This window comes from Arachis ipaensis, chromosome B6, assembly GCF_059453495.1.
Source record: "Arachis ipaensis isolate K30076 ecotype BB chromosome B6, ASM5945349v1, whole genome shotgun sequence".
Taxonomy (NCBI): domain Eukaryota; kingdom Viridiplantae; phylum Streptophyta; class Magnoliopsida; order Fabales; family Fabaceae; genus Arachis; species Arachis ipaensis.
Window position 1 is genome coordinate 60,734,684 of NC_142441.1, and position 24,420 is coordinate 60,759,103.

Sequence of the window (24,420 nt, forward strand, 5' to 3'; positions counted from 1 at the left end):
ATTTTCGAAAATCCTCTCTCTCTCTCTCATCTCCTTCTATTTATTTATTCATTTACTAACACTTCATCTCACCCAAATTTGAACCCCTTCTTCCATCTGTGTTCGAATTTTCTCTTCTTCCCTTTTTTACATTACATTCTTTTCTTCTTCTACTCACACAGGGAAACCTCTATACCTGGGTAAAAAGGATTCCTATTATTATTATTTTTTCTGTTCCCTCTTTTTCATATGAGCAGGAGCAAGGACAAGAACATTCTTGTTGAAGAAGACCCTGAACCTGAAAGGACTCTGAAGAGGAAACTAAGAGAAGCTAAAATACAACAATCCAGAGATAACCTTGCAGAAATTTTCGAACAGGAAGAGGAGATGGCAGCCGAAAATAATAATGCAAGGAGGATGCTTGGTGACTTTACTGCACCTAATTCCAATTTACATGGAAGAAGCATCTCCATCCCTACCATTGGAGCAAATAATTTTGAGCTGAAACCTCAATTAGTTTCTCTAATGCAACAAAACTGCAAGTTTCATGGACTTCCATCTGAAGATCCTTTTCAGTTCTTAACTGAATTCTTGCAGATCTGTGATACTGTTAAGACTAATGGAGTAGATCCTGAAGTCTACAGGCTCATGCTTTTCCCGTTTGCTGTAATAGACAAAGCTAGAGTGTGGTTGGGCTCTCAACCCAAAGATAGCCTGAACTCTTGGGATAAGCTGGTCACGGCTTTCTTAGCCAAGTTCTTTCCTCCTCAAAAGCTGAGTAAGCTTAAAGTGGATGTTCAAACCTTCAGACAGAAAGAAGGTGAATCCCTCTATGAAGCTTGGGAGAGATACAAGGAACTGACCAAAAAGTGTCCTTCTGACATGCTTTCAGAATGGACTATCCTGGATATATTCTATGATGGTCTGTCTGAATTAGCTAAGATGTCATTGGATACTTCTGCAGGTGGATCCATTCACCTAAAGAAAACGCCTACAGAAGCTCAAGAACTCATTGACATGGTTGCTAATAACCAGTTCATGTACACTTCTGAGAGGAATCCTGTAAGTAATGGGATGTCTCAGAAGAAGGGAGTTCTTGAAATAGATACTCTGAATGCCATATTGGCTCAGAACAAAATATTGACTCAGTAAGTCAATATGATTTTTCAGAGTCTGAATGGAATGCAAGCTGCATCCAACAGCACTCAAGAGGCATCTTCTAAAGAAGAAGCTTATGATCTTGAGAACCCTGCAATAGCAGAGGTGAATTACATGGGTGAACCCTATGGAAACACCTATAACCCCTCATGGAGAAATCACCCAAATTTCTCATGGGAGGATCAACAAAAGCCTCAACAAGGCTTTAATAATGGTGGAAGAAACATGTTTAATAATAGTAAACCTTTTTCCATCATCCACTCAGCAACAGACAGAGAATTCTGAACAAAATACCTCTAATTTAGCAAACTTAGTCTCTGATCTATCTAAGGTCACTTTGAGTTTCATGAATGAAACAAGGTCTTCCATTAGAAATTTGGAAGCACAAGTGGGCCAGCTGAGTAAGAAGATCACTGAAACTCCCCCTAGTACTCTCCCAAGCAATACAGAAGAGAATCTAAAAGGAGAGTGCAAGGCCATTGAATTAATTACCATGGCCGAACATGTGAGGGAGGTTGAGGACATGAATCCCAAGGAGGAAGACCTCCTGGGACGTCCTGTGATCAACAAGGAGTTTCCCTCTGAGGAACCAATGGAATCTGAGGCTCATCTAGAGACCATAGAGATTCCATTAAACCTCCTTACGTCCTTCATGATCTCTGATGAGTATTCCTCTTCAGAAAAGAATGAGGATGTTACTGAAGAGCAAGTTGCCAAGTTCCTTGGTGCAATCATGAAGCTGAATGCCAATTTATTTGGTAATGAGACTTGGGGAGACGAACCTCCCCTATTCACCAATGAACTAAATGCATTGGATCAACTGACATTGCCTCAGAAGAAACAGGATCCTGGAAAGTTCCTAATACCTTATACCATAGGCACCATGACCTTTGCGAAGGCTCTATGTGACCTTGGGTCAGGAATAAACCTCATGCCACTCTCTGTAATGGAGAAACTGGGAATCTTTGAGGTACAAGCTGCTAAAATCTCATTAGAGATGGCAGACAATTCCAGAAAATAGGCTTATGGACAAGTAGAGGACATATTAGTAAAGGTTGAAGGCCTTTACATCCCTGCTGATTTCATAATCCTAGATACTGGGAAGGATGAGGATGAATCCATCATCCTTGGAAGACCCTTCCTAGCCACAGCAAGAGCTGTGATTGATGTTGACAGAGGTGAACTAGTCCTTCAATTGAATGAGGACTCCCTTGTGTTTAAAACTCTAGGACATCCTTCTGTAAATATCGAAAAGAGGCACAGTAAGCTTCTCTCAGTACAGAGTCAACTAAAGCCCCACAGTCAAACTCTAAGTTTGGTGTTGGGAGGCCTCAGCCAAACTCTAAGTTTGGTGTTGAACTTCCATATCCAAACTCTAAGTTTGGTGTTGGGAGTCTATAAAATTGACCTGATCACCTGTGTGGAGCCATGAGAGCCCACTGTCAAGCTATTGACATTAAAGAAGCTCTTGTTGGGAGGCAACCCAATTTTTATTTATCTAATTTTATTTTTATTTTTTATTTTTATTTCATATTTTATTAGGTTCATGATCATGTGGAGTCACAAAATAAATCAAAAAATTAAAAACAGAATCAAAAATAGCAGAAGAAAAATCACACCCTGGAGGAGGATCTTACTGGCGTTTAAACGCCAGTAAGGAGCATCTGGCTGGTGTTCAACGCCAGAACAGAGCATGGATCTGGTGTTGAATGCCAGAAACAAGCAGCATCCTGGCGTTCAGATGCCAGAAATGCACACTGAGGAAGAGCTGGCGCTGAATGCCAGAAACAAGCATCTGGCTGGCGTTCAACGCCAGAAACATGCTACATCTGGGCGCTGAATGCCCAGAACAAGCATCAATTCGGCGTTTAAACGCCAGAATTGCATGCAAAGGCATTTTACATGCCTAATTGGTGCAGGGATGCAAATCCTTGACACCTCAGGAAATGTGGACCCCACAGGATCAACTCAGCATCTGTGGACCCCACATGATCCCTACCTACCACCATTCACTATCTTCCCTCTTCTCAATGTTCATCCTCTCTTCCCAATAAACACTCTTCCCCAAAACTCTTCACCAATCACCTCAATCTCTCTTCCCTATCCCCACTTAACCACTCACATCCATCCACTCTTCCCCATAAACCTACCTCATAAACTCCACCTCCCTTCAAAATTCAAAATCAATTTCCCACCCAAATCCACCCTATATGGCCGAAACTAACCCCCCTCCCCTCCCTATATAAAACCTTCCATTCTTCCTCATTTTCACACAATATAACCCTCTCTTCACCTTCTTGGCCGAATACAACTCTCCCTCCTCTCCTCCATATTTTCTTCTTTTTCTACATCTATTCTTTCTTCTCTTGCTCGAGGGCGAGCAATATTCTAAGTTTGGTGTGGTAAAAGCATAAGCTTTTTGTTTTTCCATTACCATTGATGGCACCCAAGACCAGAGAATCCTCTAGAAAAGGGAAAGGGAAGACAAAAGCTTCCACCTCCGAGTCATGGGAGATGGAAAGATTCATCTCCAAAGCTCATCAAGACCACTTCTATGATGTTGTGGCCAAGAAGAAAGTGATCCTCGAGGTCCCTTTCAAGCTCAAGAGAAATGAGTATCCGGAGATCCGACATGAAATCCAAAGAAGAGGTTGGGAAGTTCTAACAAACCCCATCCAACAAGTCGGCATCCTAATGGTTCAAGAGTTCTATGCCAATGCATGGATCACTAAGAACCATGATCAAAGTAAGAACCCGAACCCAAAGAATTATCTCACCATGGTTCGGGGGAAATACTTAGATTTTAGTCCGGAAAATGTGAGGTTGGCATTTGACTTGCCTATGATGCAAGGAGATTCACGCCCCTACACTAGAAGGGTCAACTTTGATCAAAGGTTGGACCAAGTCCTCATGGACATATGTGTGGAAGGAGCTCAATGGAAGATTGACTCAAAAGGCAAACCGGTTCAACTTAGAAGACTGGACCTTAAGCCTGTGGCTAGAGGATGGTTGGAGTTCATCCAACACTCCATCATCCCCACTAGCAACCGATCTGAAGTTACTGTGGATCGGGCCATCATGATTCATAGCATCATGATTGGTGAGGAAGTAGAAGTTCATGAAGTCATCTTCCCTGAACTCTACAAAATAGCCGAAAAGCCCTCCCCCTTGGCAAGGCTAGCTTTCCCTCATCTTATTTGCCATCTATGTTACTCATCTGGAGCTTTCATAGAAGGAGACATTCCCATTGAGGAAGAGAAGCCCATCAATAAGAAAAGGATGGAGCAAACAAGAGAGCCCACTCATGGAGCTCAAGAAACGCATGAGGAAGCTCACCATCAAGAAATCCCTGAGATACCTCAAGGGATGCACTTTCCTCCACAGAATTTTTGGGAGCAAATCAACACCTCCCAAGGAGAATTAAGTTCCAACATGGGACAATTAAGGGTGGAACATCAAGAGCACTCCATCATCCTTCATGAAATTAGAGAAGATCAAAAAGCAACGAGGGAGGAGCAACAAAGACAAGGAAGAGACATAGAAGAGCTCAAGGACATCATTGGTTCCTCAAGAAGGAAATGCCACCATCACTAAGGTGGACTCATTCCTTGTTCTTAAATTCTCTGTTTTTCGTTTTCTTTATGTTAAGTGCTTATCCATGTTTGTGTCTTATTACATGATCATTAGTATTTAGTAACTTTGTCTTAAAGTTATGAATGTCCTATGAATCCATCACCTCTCTTAAATGAAAAATGTTTTAATTCAAAAGAACAAGAAGTACATGAGTTTCGAATTTATCCTTGAACTTAGTTTAATTATATTGATGTGGTGACAATACTTTTTGTTTTTTGAATGAATGCTTGAACAGTGCATATGTCTTTTGAAGTTGTTGTTCATGAACGTTAAATATGTTGGCTCTTGAAAGAATGATGACAAGGAGACATGTTATTTGATAATCTGAAAAATCATAAAATTGATTCTTGAGGTAAGAAAAAGCAGTGAATACAAAAGCTTGCAGAAAAAAAAAAGGAAAGAAAAGAAAAAAAATGGCGAAAAAAAATAGAAGAAAGAAAAAGCAAGCAGAAAAAGCCAAAAGCTCTTAAAACCAAAAGGCAAGAGCAAAAAGCCAATAACCCTTAAAACCAAAAGGCAAGGGTAAATAAAAAGGATCCCAAGGCTTTGAGCATCAGTGGATAGGAGGGCCTAAAGGAATAAAATCCTGGCTTAAACGGCTAAACCAAGCTGTCCCTAACCATGTGCTTGTGGCGTGAAGGTGTCAAGTGAAAACTTGAGACTGAGCGGTTATAGTCTAGGTCCAAAGCAAAAGAAGAATATGCTTAAGAACCCTGAACACCTCTAATTGGGGACTTTAGGAAAGCTGAGTCACAATCTGAAAAAGGTTCACCCAATTATGTGTCTGTGGCATTTATGTATCCGGTGGTAATACTGGAAAACAAAGTGCTTAGGGCCACGGCCAAGACTCATAAAGTAACTGTGTTCAAGAATCAACATACTGAACTAGGAGAATCAATAACACTATCTGAACTCTGAGTTCCTATAGATGCCAATCATTCTGGACTTCAATGGATAAAGTGAGATGCCAAAACTATTCAAGAGGCAAAAAGCTACAAGTCCCGCTCATCTGATTGGAGCTATGTTTCATTGATATTTTGGAATTTATAGTATATTCTCTTCTTTTTATCCTATTTGATTTTCAGTTGCTTGGGGACAAGCAACAATTTAAGTTTGGTGTTGTGATGAGCAGATAATTTATACGCTTTTTGGCATTGTTTTTAGTATGTTTTTAGTAGGATCTAGTTACTTTTAGGGATGTTTTTATTAGTTTTTATGTTAAATTCACATTTCTGGACTTTACTATGAGTTTGTGTGTTTTTCTATGATTTCAGGTATTTTCTGGCTGAAATTGAGGGACTTGAGCAAAAATCAGATTCAGATGTTGAAGAAGGACTGCTGATGCTGTTGGATTTTGACATCCCTGCACTCAAAATGGATTTTCTGGAGCTGCAAAACTCAAAATGGTGAGCTTCTAATTGCGTTGGAAAGTAGACATCCAGGGCTTTCCAGAAATATATAATAGTCTATACTTTGGTCGAGTTTAAACGACACAAAAGGGCGTTGAACGCCAGTTCTACGCTGCAGTCTGGAGTTAAACGCCAGAAACACGTCACGAACCAAAGTTGAACGCCAAAAACATGTTACAACTTGGCGTTCAACTCCAGAAGAAGCCTCTGCACATGTAAACTTCAAGCTCAGCCCAAGCACACACCATGTGGGCCCCGGAAGTGGATTTATGCATCAATTACTTACTTCTGTAAACCCTAGTAGCTAGTTTAGTATAAATAGGACTTTTTACTATTGTATTTGACATCTCTGGATTATCTTTTGATCTATTGATCACGTTTGGGGGCTGGCCATTCAGGCATGCCTGAACCTTCATCACTTATGTATTTTCAATGGTAGAGTTTCTACACTCCATAGTTTAAGGTGTGGAGCTCTGCTGTTCCTCATGAATTAATGCAAAGTACTACTGTTTTTCTATTCAATTCAACTTATTCCGCCTCTAAGATATTCATTCGCACTTCAACATGAATGTGATGAACATGACAATCATCATCATTCCCTACGAACGCGTGCCTGACAACGACTTCCGTTCTACCTCAGATTGAATAAGTATCTCTTAGATCTCTTAATCAGAATCTTCGTGGTATAAGTTAGAACCCATGGATGGCCATTCTTGAGATCCGAAAAGTCTAAACCTTGTCTGTGGTATTCCGAGTAGGATCTGGGAAGGGATGGTTGTGACGAACTTCAAACTCGCGAGTGCTGGGCGTAGTGACAGACGCAAAAGGATAGTGAATCCTATTCCAGTATGATCGAGAATCTCCAGATGATTAGCCATGCAGTGACTGCGCATCGGACCATTTTCACAGAGAGGATGGGATGTAGCCATTGACAACGGTGATGCCCTTACAGAAAGCTTGCTATGGAAAGGAGTAGGAAGGATTGGATGAAGACAGCAGGAAAGCAGAGGTTCAGAGGAACGAAAGCATCTCTATACACTTATCTGAAATTCTCACCAATGAATTACATAAGTATTTCTATCTTTATTTTCTGTTTATTCATTGTTATTATTCGAAAACTTCATTTTCATTTGATATCTGCCTGACTGAGATTTACAAGGTGACCATAGCTTGCTTCATACCAACAATCTTCGTGGGATCGACCCTTACTCACGTAAGGTTTTATTACTTGGACGACCCAGTGCACTTGCTGGTTAGTTGTGCGAAGTTGTGAAGTTATGTTTGGACCATGGTATTGTGCACCAGTTATTGGCGCTATTGCCAGGGAGAGAACGAACAACAAATTTTACAACCTCAGAGTAACAATTTCGCATACCAACGTACTCCACGCTTACGCGTGATTCGCCCTTTTTCCCATCCACGCGTACGCGTCACGCATACTGGTGCACGAAATTGTGATCATCAACAATGGCGCCAAAGGACTTGGAGCTCTCAAACGTGAATCACACTTTGTCCCAATTCCGCACAACTAACCAGTAAGTGCATTGGGTCATCCAAGTAATAAACCTTACGTGAGTAAGAGTCGAGCCCACGGAGATTGTCGGCTTGAAGCAAGCTATGGTCATCTTGTAAATCTCTGTCAGGCAGATTCAAATGGTGATGGAGGGTTGATAATTAAAAGATGAATAAAACATAAAATAAAGATAGAGATACTTATGTAATTCATTGGTGGATTTCAGATAAGCGTATGAAGATGCTTTGTTCCCCTTGAACCTCTGCTTTCCTATTGCCTTCTTCCAATCATTCATACTCCTTTCCATGGTAAGCTTTATGTTGGGCATCACCGTTGTCAATGGCTACAACCCGTCCTCTCAGTGAAAATGGTCCTGATGCTTTGTCACAACATCGGCTAATCAGCTGTCGGTTCACGATCATGTCGGAATAGGATTCATTGATCCTTTTGCGTCTGTCACACGCCCCACAATCGCGAGTTTGAAGCTCGTCACAGTCATCCCTTCCTAGATCCTACTCAGAATACCACAGACAAGGTTTAGACGTTCCAGATCTCAGGAATGGCCGCCAATAATTCTAGCCTATACCACGAAGGTTCCAATCTGAGATTAGAAACCCAAGAGATACACACTCAATCGAAGGTAGAACGGAGGTGGTTGTCAGGCACACGTTCATAGGTGAGAATGATGATGAGTGTCACGGATCATCACATTCATCAAGTTGAAGAACAAGTGATATCTTAGAGAAGAAGTAGGGGTGAATTGAATAGAAAAACAGTAGTAATTGTATTAATTCATGAGGAACAGCAGAGATCCACACCTTAATCTGTGGTGTGTAGAAACTCCACCATTGAAAATACATAAGAACAAGGTCCAGGCATGGCCGTGAGGCCAGCCCCCAAACGTGCATAAGACTCTCAAAGATCAAAAGTATATGTCTCGTGTGTCAAATACAATAGCAAAAGGTCCTATTTATAGAGAACTAGTAGCCTAGGGTTACAGAAATCAGTAATTAATGTAGAAATCTTCTTTCGGGCCCACTTGGTGTGTGCTTGGGCTGAGCATTGAAGCTTTCATATGTAGAGACTTTTCTTGGAGTGAAACGCCAGCTTTTGTGCCAGTTTGGGCGTTTAACTCCAGCTTTTGTGCCAGTTTTGGAGTTAAACGCTAAAATTCTTGAGCTGACTTGGAACGCCTGTTTGGGCCATCAAATCTCGGGTAAAGTATGGACTATTATATATTGCTGGAAAGCCCAGGATGTCTAATTTCCAAAGCAATTGAGAGCGCGCCAATTGGGTATCTGTAGCTCCAGAAAATCTACTTTGAGTGCAGGGAGGTCAGAATCCAACAGCCTCTGCAGTCCTTTTTCAGTCTCTGAATCAAATTTTTGCTCAGGTCCCTCAATTTCAGCCAGAAAATACTTGAAATCACAGAAAAACACACAAACTCATAGTAAAGTTCAGAAGTATGATTTTTGAATAAAACAAATAAAAATATAATAAAAACTACTTAAAATATACTAAAAACATACTAAAAACAATGCCAAAAAGCGTAAAAATTATCCGCTCATCACAACACCAAACTTAAATTGTTGCTTGTCCCCAAGCAACTGAAAATCAAATAGGATAAAAAGAAGAGAATATACAATGAATTCCAAAAACATCTATGAAGATTAGTATTAATTAGATGAGCGGGGCTTTTAGCTTTTTGCTTCTAAACAGTTTTGGCATCTCACTTTATCCTTTGAAGTTCAGAATGATTGGCATCTATAGGAACTCAGAATCCAGATAGTGTTATTGATTCTCCTAGTTAAGTATGTTGATCCTTGAAGACAGCTACTTTATGAGTCTTGGCCGTGGCCTTAAGCACTTTGTTTTCCAGTATTAACACCGGATACATAAATGCCACAGACACATAACTGGGTGAACCTTTTCAGATTGTGAATCAGCTTTGCTAGAGTCCCCAATTAGAGGTGTCCAGGGTTCTTAAGCACACTATTCTTTTTGATTTGGACCTCGACTTTAACCGCTCAGTCTCAAGTTTTCACTTGACACCTTCACGCCACAAGCACATGGTTAGGGACAGCTTGGTTTAGCCGCTTAGGCCAGGATTTTATTCCTGTGGGCCCTCCTATCCACTGATGCTCAAAGCCTTGGATCCTTTTTTATCACCCTTGCCTTTTGGTTTAAAGGGGTATTTGCTTTTTCTACTTGCTTTTTTCTTTTTTCTTTTTTTTTTTGCAAGCTTTTCACTAGTTTTTCTTGCTTCAAGAATCAATTTTATGATTTTTCAGATCAGCAGATAACATTTCTCCTTTTCCTTTCATTCTTTCAAGAGCCAACAATTTTAACATTCATGAATCAACAAATTCAAAAATATGCACTGTTCACGCATTCATTCAGAAAAACAATAGCATTGCCACCACATCAAAATAATTAAACTGTTTTAAAATTTGAAATTCATGCACTTCTTTGTCTTTTTCAATTAAAAACATTTTTCATTTAAGAAAGGTGATGGATTCATTTTCATAGCTTTAAGGCATAGACACTTAGTTGTCCCATGTTGGAACTTAATTCTCCTAGGGAGGTGTTGATTTGCTCCCAATAGTTTTGTGGAGGAAGATGCATCCCTTGAGGTATCTCAGGGATTTCATCATGTGGAATTTCCTCATGCTCTTGATGAGGTTCTCTTGTTTTCTCCATCCTTTTCTTAGTGATGGGCTTGTCCTCATCAATGAGAATGTCTCCCTCTATGTCAATTCCAACCGAATTGCAAAGGTTACAAATGAGATGAGGGAAGGCTAACCTTGCCAAAGGAGAGGACTTGTCCACCACCTTGTAGAGTTCTTGGGATATAACCTCATGAACTTCCACTTCCTCTCCAATCATGATGCTATGTATCATGATAGCCCGGTCTATAGTGGCTTTGGACCGGTTACTAGGATGAATGATTGAGCGTTGGATGAACTCTAACCATCCCCTAGCCACGGGCTTGAGGTCATGCCTTCTTAGTTGAACCGGCTTCCCTCTTGAATCTCTCTTCCATTGAGTGCTCTCTTCACATATGTCCATGAGGACTTGATCCAACCTTTGATCAAAGTTGACCTTTCTAGTGTAGGGGTGTGCATCTCCTTGCATCATGGGCAAGTTGAATGCCAACCTTACATTTTCCGGACTAAAATCCAAGTATTTCCCTCGGACCATTGTAAGCCAATTCTTAGGGTCCGGGTTCACACTTTGATCACAGTTCTTGGTAATCCATGCATTGGCATAGAACTCTTGAACCATTAAGATTCCGACTTGTTGAATGGGGTTGGTGAGAACTTCCCAACCTCTTCTTCGGATCTCATGTCAGATCTCCGGATCACCTTCTTCTTGGCCACAACTTCATAGAAGTGGTCTTGATGCACCCATGAGAGAAATCTCTCCATCTCCCATGACTCAGAGGTGGAAGCTTTTGCCTTCCTTTTCCTCTTCCTAGAGGTTTCTCCGGCCTTTGGTGCCATAAATGGTTATGGAAAAACAAAAAGATTTAGCTTTTACCACACCAAACTTAGAAGGTTGCTCGTCCTCGAGCAAAAGAAGAAAGAAGAGAGTAGAAGAAGAATAAATAGAGGAGATGGAGTGGGCTTTGTGTTTCGGCCAAAGGGGAGAAGTGGTGTTTAGGTTGTGTGAAAATGAAGGAGTGAATATGGGTTTATATAGGAGTGAGAGGGGTGTGTATGGTTCGGCCATTATGGGTGGGTTTGGGTGGGAAAGTGGTTTGAATTTGAATTGTGAGGTAGGTGGGGTTTTATGAAGGATGGATGTGAGTAGTGAAGAGAATGATGGGATTTGATAGGTGAAGGGTTTTTTGGGGAAGAGGTATTGAGGTGATTGGTGAATGGGTGAAGAAGAAGGAGAGTGGTGGGGTAGGTAGGGATCCTGTGGGGTCCACAGATCCTGAGGTGTCAAGGATATCTCATCCCTGCACCAAGTGGCGTGCAAAACGCCTCTTTCTGCCAATCCTGGCGTTAAACACCAGGCTGCTGCCCATTTCTGGTGTTTAACGCCAGCTTCTTGCCCTTTTCTGGCATTAAACGCCAGTCTAGTGCCCTTTTCTGGCGTTTAACGCCCAGAATGGTGCCAGACTGGGCGTTTAACGCCCATTCTGCTACCTTTACTGGCGTTTAAACGCCAGTAACTATCTCCTCCAGGGTGTTCTGTTTTTCATTCTATTTTTTACTTTGTTTTTGCTTTTTCAATTGTTTTTGTGACTTCACATGATCATCAACCTATAGAAAACATAAAATAACAATAAAAAATAGAAATTTAACATAGATAAGTAAAAATTGGGTTGCCTCCCAACAAGCGCTTCTTTAATGTCAATAGCTTGATAGTGGCTCTCATGGAGCCTCACAGATGTTCAGAGCAATGTTGGAACCTCCCAACACCAAACTTAGAGTTTGAATGTGGGGGTTCAACACAAAACATAAAGTTTGGTTGTGGCCTTCCAACACCAAACTTAGAGTTTGACTGTGGGGGCTCTGTTTGACTCTGTATTGAGAGAAGCTCTTCATGCTTCCTCTCCATGGTGACAGAGGGATATCCTTGAGCTTTAAACACAAGGGACTCTTCATTCACTTAAATGATCAATTCTCCTCTGTCAACCTCAATCACAGCTTTTGCTGTGGCTAGGAAGGGTCTGCTAAGGATGATGGATTCATCCATACACTTCCCAGTTTCTAGGATTATGAAATCAGCAGGGATGTAATGGTCTTCAACCTTGACCAAGACATCCTCTACAAGTCCATAAGCCTGTTTCTTTGAATTGTCTGCCATCTCTAGTGAGATTCTTGCAGATTGTACCTCAATGATCCCTAGCTTCTCCATTACAGAGAGAGGCATAAGGTTTATGCTTGACCCTAGGTCACACAGAGCCTTCTCAAAGGTCATGGTGCCTATGGTACAAGGGATTGAGAACTTTCGAGGGTCATGTCTCTTTTGAGGTAATCTCTGCCTAGTCAAGTCATCCAGTTCTTTGATAAGCAACGGAGGTTCATCCTCCCAAGTCTCATTACCAAACAACCTGGCATTTAGCTTCATGATTGCTCCAAGGTACTTAACAACTTGCTCTTCAGTAACATCTTTATCCTCTTCAGAGGAAGAATACTCATCAGAGCTCATGAATGGCAAAAGTAAATTTAATGGAATCTCTATGGTCTCAGTCTGAGCCTCAGATTCCCATGGTTCCTCATTTGGGAACTCCATGGAGGTCAGTAGACGTCCATTGAGGTCTTCCTCAGTGGGAATCACTGCCTCTTCCTCCTCTCCATGTTCGGCCATGTGAGATGTGGTTATGGCCTTGCACTCTCTTTTTGGATTCTCTTCTGTATTGCTAGGGAGAGTGCTAGGAGGGAGTTCAGTAATTTTCTTACTCAGCTGACCCAATTGCGCCTCCAAATTTCTAATGGAGGACCTTGTTTCAGTCATGAAACTTTGAGTGGTTTTGATTAGATCAGAGGCAATGGTTGTTAAGTCAGAGGGGCTCTACTTAGAATTCTCGGTCTGTTGCTGAGAAGATGATGGAAAAGGCTTGCCATTGCTAAACCTATTTCTTCTACCATTGTTGTTGTTGAAACCTTGTTGAGGTCTCTGTTGATCCTTCCATGAGAGATTTGGATGATTTCTCCATGAAGGATTATAGGTGTTTCCATAGGGTTCTCCCATGTAATTCACCTCTTCCATTGCTGGGTTCTCAGGATCATAAGTTTCTTCTTCAGAGGAAGCTTCCTTAGTACTGCCTGTTGCTGCTTGCATTCAAAAAAACTCTGAGAAATCATATTGACTTGTTGGGTCAATATTTTATTCTGAGCCAATATGGCATTCAGAGTATCAATCTCAAGAACTCCTTTCTTCTGAGTTGACCCATTATTCACAGGATTCCTTTCAGAGGTCTACATGAATTGGTTATTTGCAACCATTTCAATGAGTTCTTGAGCTTCTGCAGGCGTCTTCTTCAGATGAAGAGATCCTCCAGCAGAGCTATCCAATGACATCTTGGATAGTTCAGACATACCATCATAAAAGATTCCTATGATGCTCCATTCTGAAAGCATGTCAGAAGGGCACCTTCTGATCAATTGCTTGTATCTCTTCCAAGCTTCATAGAGGGACTCACCATCCTTCTATCTAAAGGTTTGGACTTCCACTCTAAGCTTGCTCAATTTTTGAGGTGGAAAGGACTTTGCCAAGAAGACATTGACTAGCTTTTCCCAAGAGTTCAGGCTTTCCTTAGGTTGTGAATCTAACCATGTTCTAGCTCTGTCTCTTACAGCAAAAGGAAAAAGCATAAGTCTGTAGACTTCAGGGTCAACCCCATTGGTCTTGACAGTGTCACAGATTTGCAAGAATTCAGCTAAGAACTAATGAGGATCTTCCAATGGAAGTCCATGAAACTTGTAATTCTGTTGCATTAGAGAAACTAATTGAGGCTTAAGCTCAAAGTTGTTTGCTCCAATGGCAGGGATAGAGATGCCTCTCCCATAGAAGTCGGGAGTAGGTGCAGTAAAGTCACCAAGCACCTTCCTTGCATTGTTGGCATTGTTGTTGTTTTCGGCTGCCATGATTTCTTCTTCTTTGAAAATCTCTGTTAGGCCCTCTAAAAAGAGATGTTCTCTAGCTTCTCTTAGCTTTCTCTTCAAGGTCCTTTCAGGTTCAGGATCAGCTTCAACAAGAATGCTTTTATCTTTATTCCTACTCATATGAAAGAGAAGAGAACAAGAAAGTAGGGAATCCTCTATGTCACAGTATAGAGATTCCTTGAGGTGTCAAAGGAAAAGAAGAATAGAAGGAGGAGGTGGAGAAGAGGGAATTCGAACTTATCAAGAAGGAGGGAGTTCGAATTGTACCTTGAGGAGGAGTCTTAGTCCCTTAAATAGAAGGATGTGAAAAGAGGGGAAGAATTTTCAAAAATTAATTAAAAGATTTTAAAAAGAAATTTGAAAATTTGATTGAGATTTTCGAAAACTGAGATTGGGAAAGAAATAAAGTGATTTTTGAAAAAGATTTTGAAATCAGAAATTAAAAAGATATGATTGAAAATTAATTTTGAAAAATATGTGATTGAAAAGATATGATTGAAAAGATATGATTGAAAATCAATTTAGAAAAAGAAAGTTTTTAAAATTAAAGTTGATTACTTGACTAACAAGAAATTGAAAGATAAGATTCTAAAAATTAAAGTTTGATCCTTTCTTAATAGGCAAGTAACAACTTGAAAATTTTTGAAGTAAATCTTGAATTGAAGCAAGGATTTTTCAAAATAGTAAAAATAAATATAAAATGGAAAGAAATTGATTTTGAAAGAGATATGATTGAAAAGATATTATTTGAAAAAGATTTGATTTTGAAAAATTATGAAAACTTGAAAAAAATGTGAATTAAAAACAAAATCTTCCCTCTAGTGTCATCCTGGCATTAAACGCCCAAGTCTCTACCTTTTTGGGCGTTAAACGCCCAGCCAGGTACCCTGGCTGGCGTTTAAACGCCAGTTTTCCTTCTTCACTGGGCGTTTTGAACGCCCAGCTTTTTCTGTTTGATTCCTCTGCTGAATGTTCTGAATCTTTAATTCTCTGTATTATTGACTTCAAAAGACATAATTTTAAAAATATTTTTTGAATTTTTGATGATGGGAATCAATAAAAATGCAACTAGGATCAAATAAACAATGCATGCAAGACACCAAACTTAAAAGTTTGTATAGTAAGGACTATAACAATGTAAAAATGCATGTAAGAAACAACAAAACATACAAAACAAGAGAATTTGAAGATCAAAGCAATGAAATCATCAAGAACAACTTGAAGATTAATGAAGATACATGCATGTAATTTTTGAAAAATGCAAGAAAAATAGAAACATGCAATTGACACCAAACTTAAAAATTGATACTAGACTCAAACAAGAAACATAAAATATTTTTGGTTTTATGATTTTAAAATTTTTTTTGTATTTTTTTGAAAATTATATAAAAAAGAAAATAAAGAGAATCAAAACTTTTAATAAGAATTCCAGGAATCATGCAATGTTAGTCTAAAGCTTCAGTCTAAAAAGATTAGACATGTTTGGCCAAGCTTCAGCAGGACATTACATTCAATAGCTAAATTGATGGGAATCAATCAGCTTTTGTGATGATAAGAACATCACCTTAAAACTCTAGAATTCATTCTAAAAAGTTCTGAAGAAAAGATACCTAATCTAAGCAACAAGATGAACCGTCTGTTGTCCAAACTCGAACAATCCCCGGCAACGGCGCCAAAAACTTGGTGCACGAAATTGTGATCATCAACAATGGCGCCAAAGGACTTGGAGCTCTCAAACGTGAATCACACTTTGTCAGAATTCCGCACAACTAACCAGCAAGTGCACTGGGTCGTCCAAGTAATAAAACTTACGTGAGTAAGAGTCGATCCCACGGAGATTTTCGGCTTGAAGCAAGCTATGGTCATCTTGTAAATCTCAGTCAGGCAGATTCAAATGGTGATGGAGGGTTGATAATTAAAAGATGAATAAAACATAAAATAAAGATAGAGATACTTATGTAATTCATTGGTGGATTTTAGATAAGCGTATGAAGATGCTTTGTTCCCCTTGAACCTCTGCTTTCCTATTGCCTTCTTCCAATCATTCATACTCCTTTCCATGGCAAGCTTTATGTTGGGCATCACCATTGTCAATGGCTACATCCCGTTCTCTTAGTGAAAATGGTCCTGATGCTCTGTCACAACATCAGCTAATCAGCTGTCGGTTCTCGATCATGTCGGAATAGGATCCATTGATCCTTTTGCGTCTGTCACACGCCCCACAATCGCGAGTTTGAAGCTCGTCACAATCATCCCTTCCCAGATCCTACTCAGAATACCACAGACAAGGTTTAGACGTTCCGGATCTCAGGAATGGCCGCCAATAATTCTAGCCTATACCACGAAGGTTCCAATCTGAGATTAGAAACCCAAGAGATACACACTCAATCGAAGGTAGAACGGAGGTGGTTATCAGGCACACTTTCATAGGTGAGAATGATGATGAGTGTCACGGATCATCACATTCATCAAGTTGAAGAACAAGTGATATCTTAGAGAAGAAGTAGGCATGAATTGAATAGAAAAACAGTAGTAATTGCATTAATTCATGAGGAACAGCAGAGCTCCACACCTTAATCTATGGTGTGTAGAAACTCCACCGTTGAAAATACATAAGAACAAGGTCCAGGCATGGCCGTGAGGCCAGCCCCCAAACGTGCATAAGACTCTCAAAGATCAAAAGTATATGTCTCGTGTGTCAAATACAATAGCAAAAGGTCCTATTTATAAAGAACTAGTAGCCTAGGGTTACAAAAATCAGTAATTAATGCATAAATCTTCTTCCGGGACCACTTGGTGTGTGCTTGGGCTGAGCATTGAAGCTTTCATGTGTAGAGATGTTTCTTGGAGTTAAACGCCAGCTTTTGTGCCAGTTTGGGCGTTTAACTCCAGCTTTTGTGCCAGTTTTGGAGTTAAACGCCATAATTCTTGAGCTGACTTGGAACCCCTGTTTGGGCCATCAAATCTCGAGAAAAAAATGGACTATTATATATTGCTGGAAAGCCCGGATGTCTAATTTCCAACGCAATTGAGAGCGTGCCAATTGGGCTTCTGTAGCTCCAGAAAATCTACTTTGAGTGTAGGGACATCAGAATCCAACAGCATCTGCAGTCCTTTTTCAGCCTCTGAATCAGATTTTTGCTCAGGTACCTCAATTTCAGCCAGAAAATACCTGAAATCACAGAAAAACACACAAACTCATAGTAAAATCCAGAAGTATGATTTTTAAATAAAAAATAATAAAAATATAATAAAAACTAATTAAAATATACTAAAAACATACTAAAAACAATGCCAAAAAGCGTATAAATTATCCGCTCATCACATACGCGTTGATTTAACTTTTTCTAATTGAAATTCTGAGTTCTTCATCGCGGACGTTGGAGGCTGGCGTTTGAGGCAATGTTGGACTCCAATGTTCGTTTAGTGACACGTACGCCTGACCCACGCGTACGCGTGGATGGTCAATTTCCCCATTCCACGCGTGCGCGTGACTCACGCTTGCGCGTGGATATGAAAATTTTGCTTTTTCACGCGTACGCATCATAGACTCGTACGCGTCACTCAAAAATCCTTCAGCCCTAGAATTGATCATTTTCTCACAACGTTGGGGGTAACGTTGGATGTCCAATGCTCCCTCCAACCTGAGCATCAGCGAAATATGCAGAGCCTTGTCCAACTTGGCAACCAACGTTGCTTCTTCTCCATCTTTTCCATACTCGTTCTTTAACCTTCCTCCATGCTTTCTTTCACCTATCATCAACCAATACATGCATCAAAGCCTTGCTAAAGTCATGAGAATTCTTATCATTCTTAGCATATAAGTAATTATAGCATAATTCTCATGAAATTATATCAAATTAATCATAGCTGAATGAATCTAGGCATACATGAATTTCTACCAATTTGCTTACTTATAGCTTAAGAAAGTGCATAAAACATATTAAAAACAAGGAAAAAGGAAAGTGAAACTAGCCTAAGATGCCTTGGCATCACAATACCAAACTTAAATCTTGCTTGTCCCTAAGCAAGTACTAAATTATCAAGAAGAAAGAATGAAACAGAAGGGGATGTTCATATCAGCAAAGCATTATTAGTAGCTCATGGGGTTTTATGCAGACAATGCAGTATCTAACTTCTTATTGACCCTTAGGCATAGACTGTCTCCTTTAAGCATCCATTAACACACTGCTATAACCTTTTATTATTCACTCATCCTTGGTAATTTCTTTTCTTTATTTTCTTTTTCTGTAAACTTGTTTCTTACTTGTAGCTTAGTGTCATGTGTAGCAGTAGCTTCTTTAGCTCATTTGTACTCAACACATATTCACTACAGATACTTGACTCACAATTCATCTTAAGACATTGATGTCCAGCACCTCTTTGGGTCACTAAATGCCTTGTAACTAGGTTTCTCTTGATAATGGACTTTCTGTTGATAATCCCGTGTTAGTTAACCCAAGTTACCAAGTGTTAAAGCACTCCATAGAACCTATCATCCAAGCAGATCCTAGTATAGAGACACCACAGGCATATGTCCTAAGGTCCAAGCTATTGGTGTCTAGCCTTATTCTTTGCTTTCTTCTGTTTTTATTGCCACTTTTGGCTTTTCTTTTCTTTCTTTTTTACTTATTTTACTTTCCTCCAAGGATTCTTATTTGCTAAGATTCATATACAGCATGCTAATCTACACTAAAGGGGAACAATCTATCCTTTTATTCATTATAAATGAGCTACTACATAATTAAACATATATGCCACCACTTATTGTTATTTAACTTCTTGCTAAAAAGGAACTGTTCCACTTCTTGTTCAAACTAATAATGCATGCAAGAATACTTTGAATGTCAAGATGAACACCAAGAACACTTTGAAGATCATGATGAACATCAAGAACATATTTTTGAAAATTTTTAAGAAAAGAAAAACATGTAAGACACCAAACTTAAAAATTTTTATTCTATAGACACTAATAATTCAAAAATGCATATGAAAAACAAGAAAAGACACCAAACAAGAAAATGCAAAGATCAAACAAAAAAATTCATCAAGAACAACTTGAAGATCATGAAGAACAAAACTCAATGCATGAATTTTTTTCCAAAAATTTTTAAGATAATTTAAAAAATATGTAATTGACACCAAACTTAAAATTTGACACTAGACTCAAAGAAGAAACACAAAATATTTTTGATTTTATGATTTTATTTTTTTTTGTAATTTTTTGAAAATTAATTGGAAAAATAAAAATAAATAAATTCAAAATTTTTAATAGGAATTCCAAGAATCATGTAATGTTAGTCTAAAGCTTCAGTCTAAAAAGATTAGACATGGCTAGCCAAGCTTCAGCAGGACATTACATACAACAGCTAAATTGATGAGAAAGACAAAGAAGCTCTTCTAAGGATAAGTGAAACCTCGGTCCAAAAGATTAGACATGGCTTAACAGCTAGCCAGGATTCAACATATCTCATGAAACTCTAGAATTCATTCTTAAAAATTCTGAAGAACATATATTTTTATTATTATTAAAATTTTTTTAAATTTTTTTTCGAAAATTAATAAAAATAATAAAAAAAGCTTAAACATAAAATAAAAGTACCTAATCTGAGCAACAAGATGAACTATCAGTTGTCCAAACTCAAACAATCCCCGGCAATGGCGCCAAAAACTTGGTGCACGAAATTGTGATCTCAACTGCGCCAACAACTTGGTACGCACGATCATAATCTCAATTCTTTTTCACAACTCTGCACAACTAACCAGCAAGTGCACTGGGTCGTCCAAGTAATAAACCTTACGTGAGTAAGGGTCGATCCCACAGAGATTGTCGGCTTGAAGCAAGCTATGGTCATCTTGTAAATCTCATTCAGGCAGATTCAAATGGTTATGAGATTTTGATAATTAAAATATAATTAGAACATAAAATAAAGATAGAAATACTTATGTAATTTATTGGTGGAATTTCATATAAGCGTATGGAGATGATTATTGCTTCTGAACCTCTACTTTCCTATTGCTTTCATCCAATCATGCGTACTCCCTTCCATGGCAAGCAGTATGTTGGGGGATCACCGTTGTCAATGGCCCCCGTCCGTCCTCTCAGTAAAAATGGTGCAAATGCGCTGTCACCGCAGCCTAATCATCTGTCAGTTCTCGATCATGTTGGAATAGGACCCATTGATCCTTTTGCGTCTGTCACTATGCGCAACACTCGCGAGTTTGAAGCTCGTCACAGTCATCCCTTCCCAGATCCTACTCGAAATACCACAAACAAGGTTTAGACATTTCGGATCTCAAGAATGCTGCCAATTGATTCTAGCTTATACCACGAAGACTCTTATCTCGAGGCTAAGAGATATGCATTCAAGCTCGTTTTCAGGTAGGACGGAAGTGGTTGTCAGGCACGCGTTCATAAGTAAGAATGGTGATGAGTGTCACATAATCATCACATTCATCGTGTTCTTTTGTGCGAATGAATATCTTAGAACAAGAATAAGCTTGAATTGAATAGAGGAACGATAGTACTTTGCATTAATTCATGAAGAACAGCAGAGCTCCACACTTTAATCTATGGGGTGTAGAAACTCCACCGTTGAAAATACAAAAGAACAAGGTCCAGGTATGGCCGAATGGCCAGCCCCCTAAACATGATCAACAGATCAAAATATGATCAAAAGATGAAAATATAATAGCAAAGGGTCCTATTTATAATGAACTAGTAACCTAGGGTTTACAAAAACGAGTAAATGATGCAGAAATCCACTTCCGGGCCCACTTGGTGTGTGCTTGGGCTGAGCGTTGAAGCTTTCACATGTAGAGACTTTTCTTGGAGTTAAACGCCAGCTTTGGTGCCTGATGAGCGGATAATTTATACGCTTTTTGGCATTGTTTTTAGTATGTTTTTAGTATATTTTAGTTAGTTTTTATTATGTTTTTATTAGTTTTTAAATAAAAATCACCTTTCTGGACTTTACTATGAGTTTGTGTGTTTTTCTGTGATTTCAGGTATTTTCTGGCTGAAATTGAGGGACCTGAGCAAAAATCTGATTCAGAGGCTGAAAAAGGACTGCAGATGCTATTGGATTCTGACCTCCCTGCACTCGAAGTTGATTTTCTAGAGCTACAGAAGCCCAATTGGCGCACTCTCAATTGCGTTGGAAAGTAGACATCCTGGGCTTTCCAGCAAAATATAATAGTCCATACTTTGCCCGCGATTTGATGGCCCAAACAGGCATTCCAATTCAGCTCAAGAATTCTGGCGTTTAACTCCAAAACTGGCACAAAAACTAGAGTTAAACGCCCAAACTGGCACAAAATCTGGTGTTTAACTCCAAGAAAAGTCTCTACACATGAAAGCTTCAATGCTCAGTCCAAGCACACACCAATTGGGCCCCGAAAGTGGATTTTTACACTAAACACCCTAGCTTAATCATTTTCTGTAACCCTAGGTCACCAGTTTACTATAAAAGCTACTTTTAGTAATTCATCTTGTAACTCATGACACTTTACACGTTTCATATTGTATTCTCTATGGCATGAGTCTCTAAACCCCATTGTTGGGGGTGAGAAGCTCTGCTGTTCTTCATGAATTAATGCAATTACTACTGTTTTCCATTCTATCACGCTTGCTTCTATTCTAAGATATTCATTCGCACTTCAACCTGATGAATGTGATGATCCGTGACACTCATCATCATTCTCACTGGTGTGCAGAAATTATGATTACACATTGATTATGTAAAATTCATTGCTCTTTCTTTCCCTGGCAATGGCGCCAAAAACATGACGCCAATACCATGGTTCACAACTTCGCACAACTAACCAGCAAGTGCACTGGGTCGTCCAAGTAATACCTTACGTGAGTAAGGTCGAATCCCACGGAGATTGTTGGTATGAAGCAAGCTAAGGTCACCTTGTAAATCTCAGTTAGGCGGATATAAAATAGTAATGGAGTTTTCGAAATTAATTAATAAAATAGGGATAGAAATACTTATGTAAATCATTGGTGAGAATTTCAGATAAGCGAATAGAGATGCTTTTGTTCCTCTGAACCTTTGCTTTCCTGCTATCTTCATCCAATCAGTCTTACTCCTTTCCATGGCTGGCTTTATGTAATGCATCACCATTGTCAATGGCTACTTTCGGTCTTCTCTCGGGAAAATGATCCAAATGCCCTGTCACGGCACGGCTAATCATCTGGAGGCATCACCCTTGTCAGTGGTTACATCCTATCCTCTCAGTGAAAATAGTCAACGCACCCTGTCACGGCACGGCTATTCATCTGTCGGTTCTCGATCATGCTGGAATAGGATTTACTATACTTTTGCGTCTGTCACTACGCCCAGCAATCGCGAGTTTGAAGCTCGTCACAGTCATTCAATCATTGAATCCTACTCGAAATACCACAGACAAGGTTTAGACTTTCCGGATTCTCTTGAATGCCTCCATCATTCTAGCTTACACCATGAAGATTCCGATTAAGAGATCTAAGAGATACTCATTCAGTCTAATGTAGAACGGAAGTGGTTGTCAGGCACGCATTCATAGGGAATGATGATGATTGTCTCGTTCATCACATTCAGGTTGAAGTGCGAATGAATATCTTGGAAGCGAAATAAGATGAATTGAATAGAAAACAGTAGTACTTTGCATTAATCTTTGAGGAATAGTAGAGCTCCACACCTTAATCTATGGAGTGCAGAAACTCTACCGTTGAAAATACATAAGTAATGAAGGAGTTCATTGGTCTCGGCCCCAGAGGGGAACCGGAGCAACCAAGACTCTGAATACAATGATAAAAAGTTCTATTTATAATAAACTAGTCACTAGGGTTTACAAAAGTATGTAATTAATGCATAAATCCACTTCTGGGGCCCACTTGGTGTGTGCTTGGGCTGAGCTTGAATGTTACACGTGCAGAGGCTCTTTCTGGAGTTGAACGCCAGCTTTTGTGCCATTTTGGGCGTTGAACTCCACTTTGCAACTTGTTTCTGGCGCTGGACGCCAGAATTGGGCAGAGAGCTGGCGTTGAATGCCAGTTTGCGTCCTCTAAACTTGGGCAAAGTATAGACTATTATACATTGCTGGAAAGCCCTAGATGTCTACTAAAAACATACTAAAAACAATGTCAAAAAGCGTATAAATTATCCGCTCATCACAACACCAAACTTAAATTGTTGCTTGTCCCCAAGCAACTGAAAATCAAATAGTATAAAAAGAAGAGAATATACTATAAATTCCAAACTATCAATGAAACATAGCTTTAATCCTATGAGCGGGACTTATAGCTTTTTGCCTCTTGAATAGTTTTGGCATCTCACTTTATCCATTGAGGTTCAGAATGATTGGCATCTATAGGAACTCAGAGTTCAGATAGTGTTATTGATTCTCCTAGTTCAGTATGATGATTCTTGAACACAGCTATTTTATGAGTCTTGGCCGTGGCCCTAAGCACTTTGTTTTTCAGTATTACCACCGGATACATAAATGCCACAGACACATAATTGGGTGAACCTTTTCAGATTGTGACTCAACTTTGCTAAAGTCCCCAATTAGAGGTGTCCAGGGTTCTTAAGCACACTCTTTTTTTGCTTTGGACCTTGACTTTAACCGCTCAGTCTCAAGTTTTCACTTGACACCTACACGTCACAAGCACATGGTTAGGGACAGCTTGGTTTAGCCGCTTAGGCCAGGATTTTATTCCTTTAGGCCCTCCTATCCACTGATGCTCAAAGCCTTGGGATCCTTTTTAATTGCCCTTGCCTTTTGGTTTTAAGGGTTATTGGCTTTTTGCTCTTGCCTCTTGGTTTTAAGAGCTTTTGGCTTTTTTTGCTTGCTTTTTCTTTCCATTTTTTTTCTCGCCTATATTTTTTTTTCTGCAGCTTTATTCTTTGCTGCTTTTTCTTGCTTCAAGAATCATTTTTATGATTTTTCAGATTATCAAATAACATGTCTCCTAGTCATCATTCTTTCAAGAGCCAACATATTTAACATTCTTAAACAACAACTTCAGAAGACATATGCACTGTTCAAGCATACATTTAGAAAACAAGAAGCATTGTCACCACATCAATATAATTAAGCTAAGTTCAACGATAAATTCAAA

At 39.4% G+C, this 24,420-nt stretch overlaps 2 non-coding genes across 2 annotated transcripts; one reads left to right on the forward strand and one right to left on the reverse strand.

Moving 5' to 3' along the window:
• Positions 1 to 759: 759 nt before the first annotated feature.
• Positions 760 to 867, reverse strand: LOC148555776 (small nucleolar RNA R71). The gene has a single exon (XR_015886769.1). It is a non-coding gene; the product is annotated as a small nucleolar RNA R71 (small nucleolar RNA).
• A 12,914-nt stretch (positions 868 to 13,781) lies between these two features.
• LOC148555777 (small nucleolar RNA R71) lies at positions 13,782 to 13,889 on the forward strand. The gene has a single exon (XR_015887899.1). It is a non-coding gene; the product is annotated as a small nucleolar RNA R71 (small nucleolar RNA).
• The last annotated feature ends 10,531 nt before the right edge of the window (positions 13,890 to 24,420 follow it).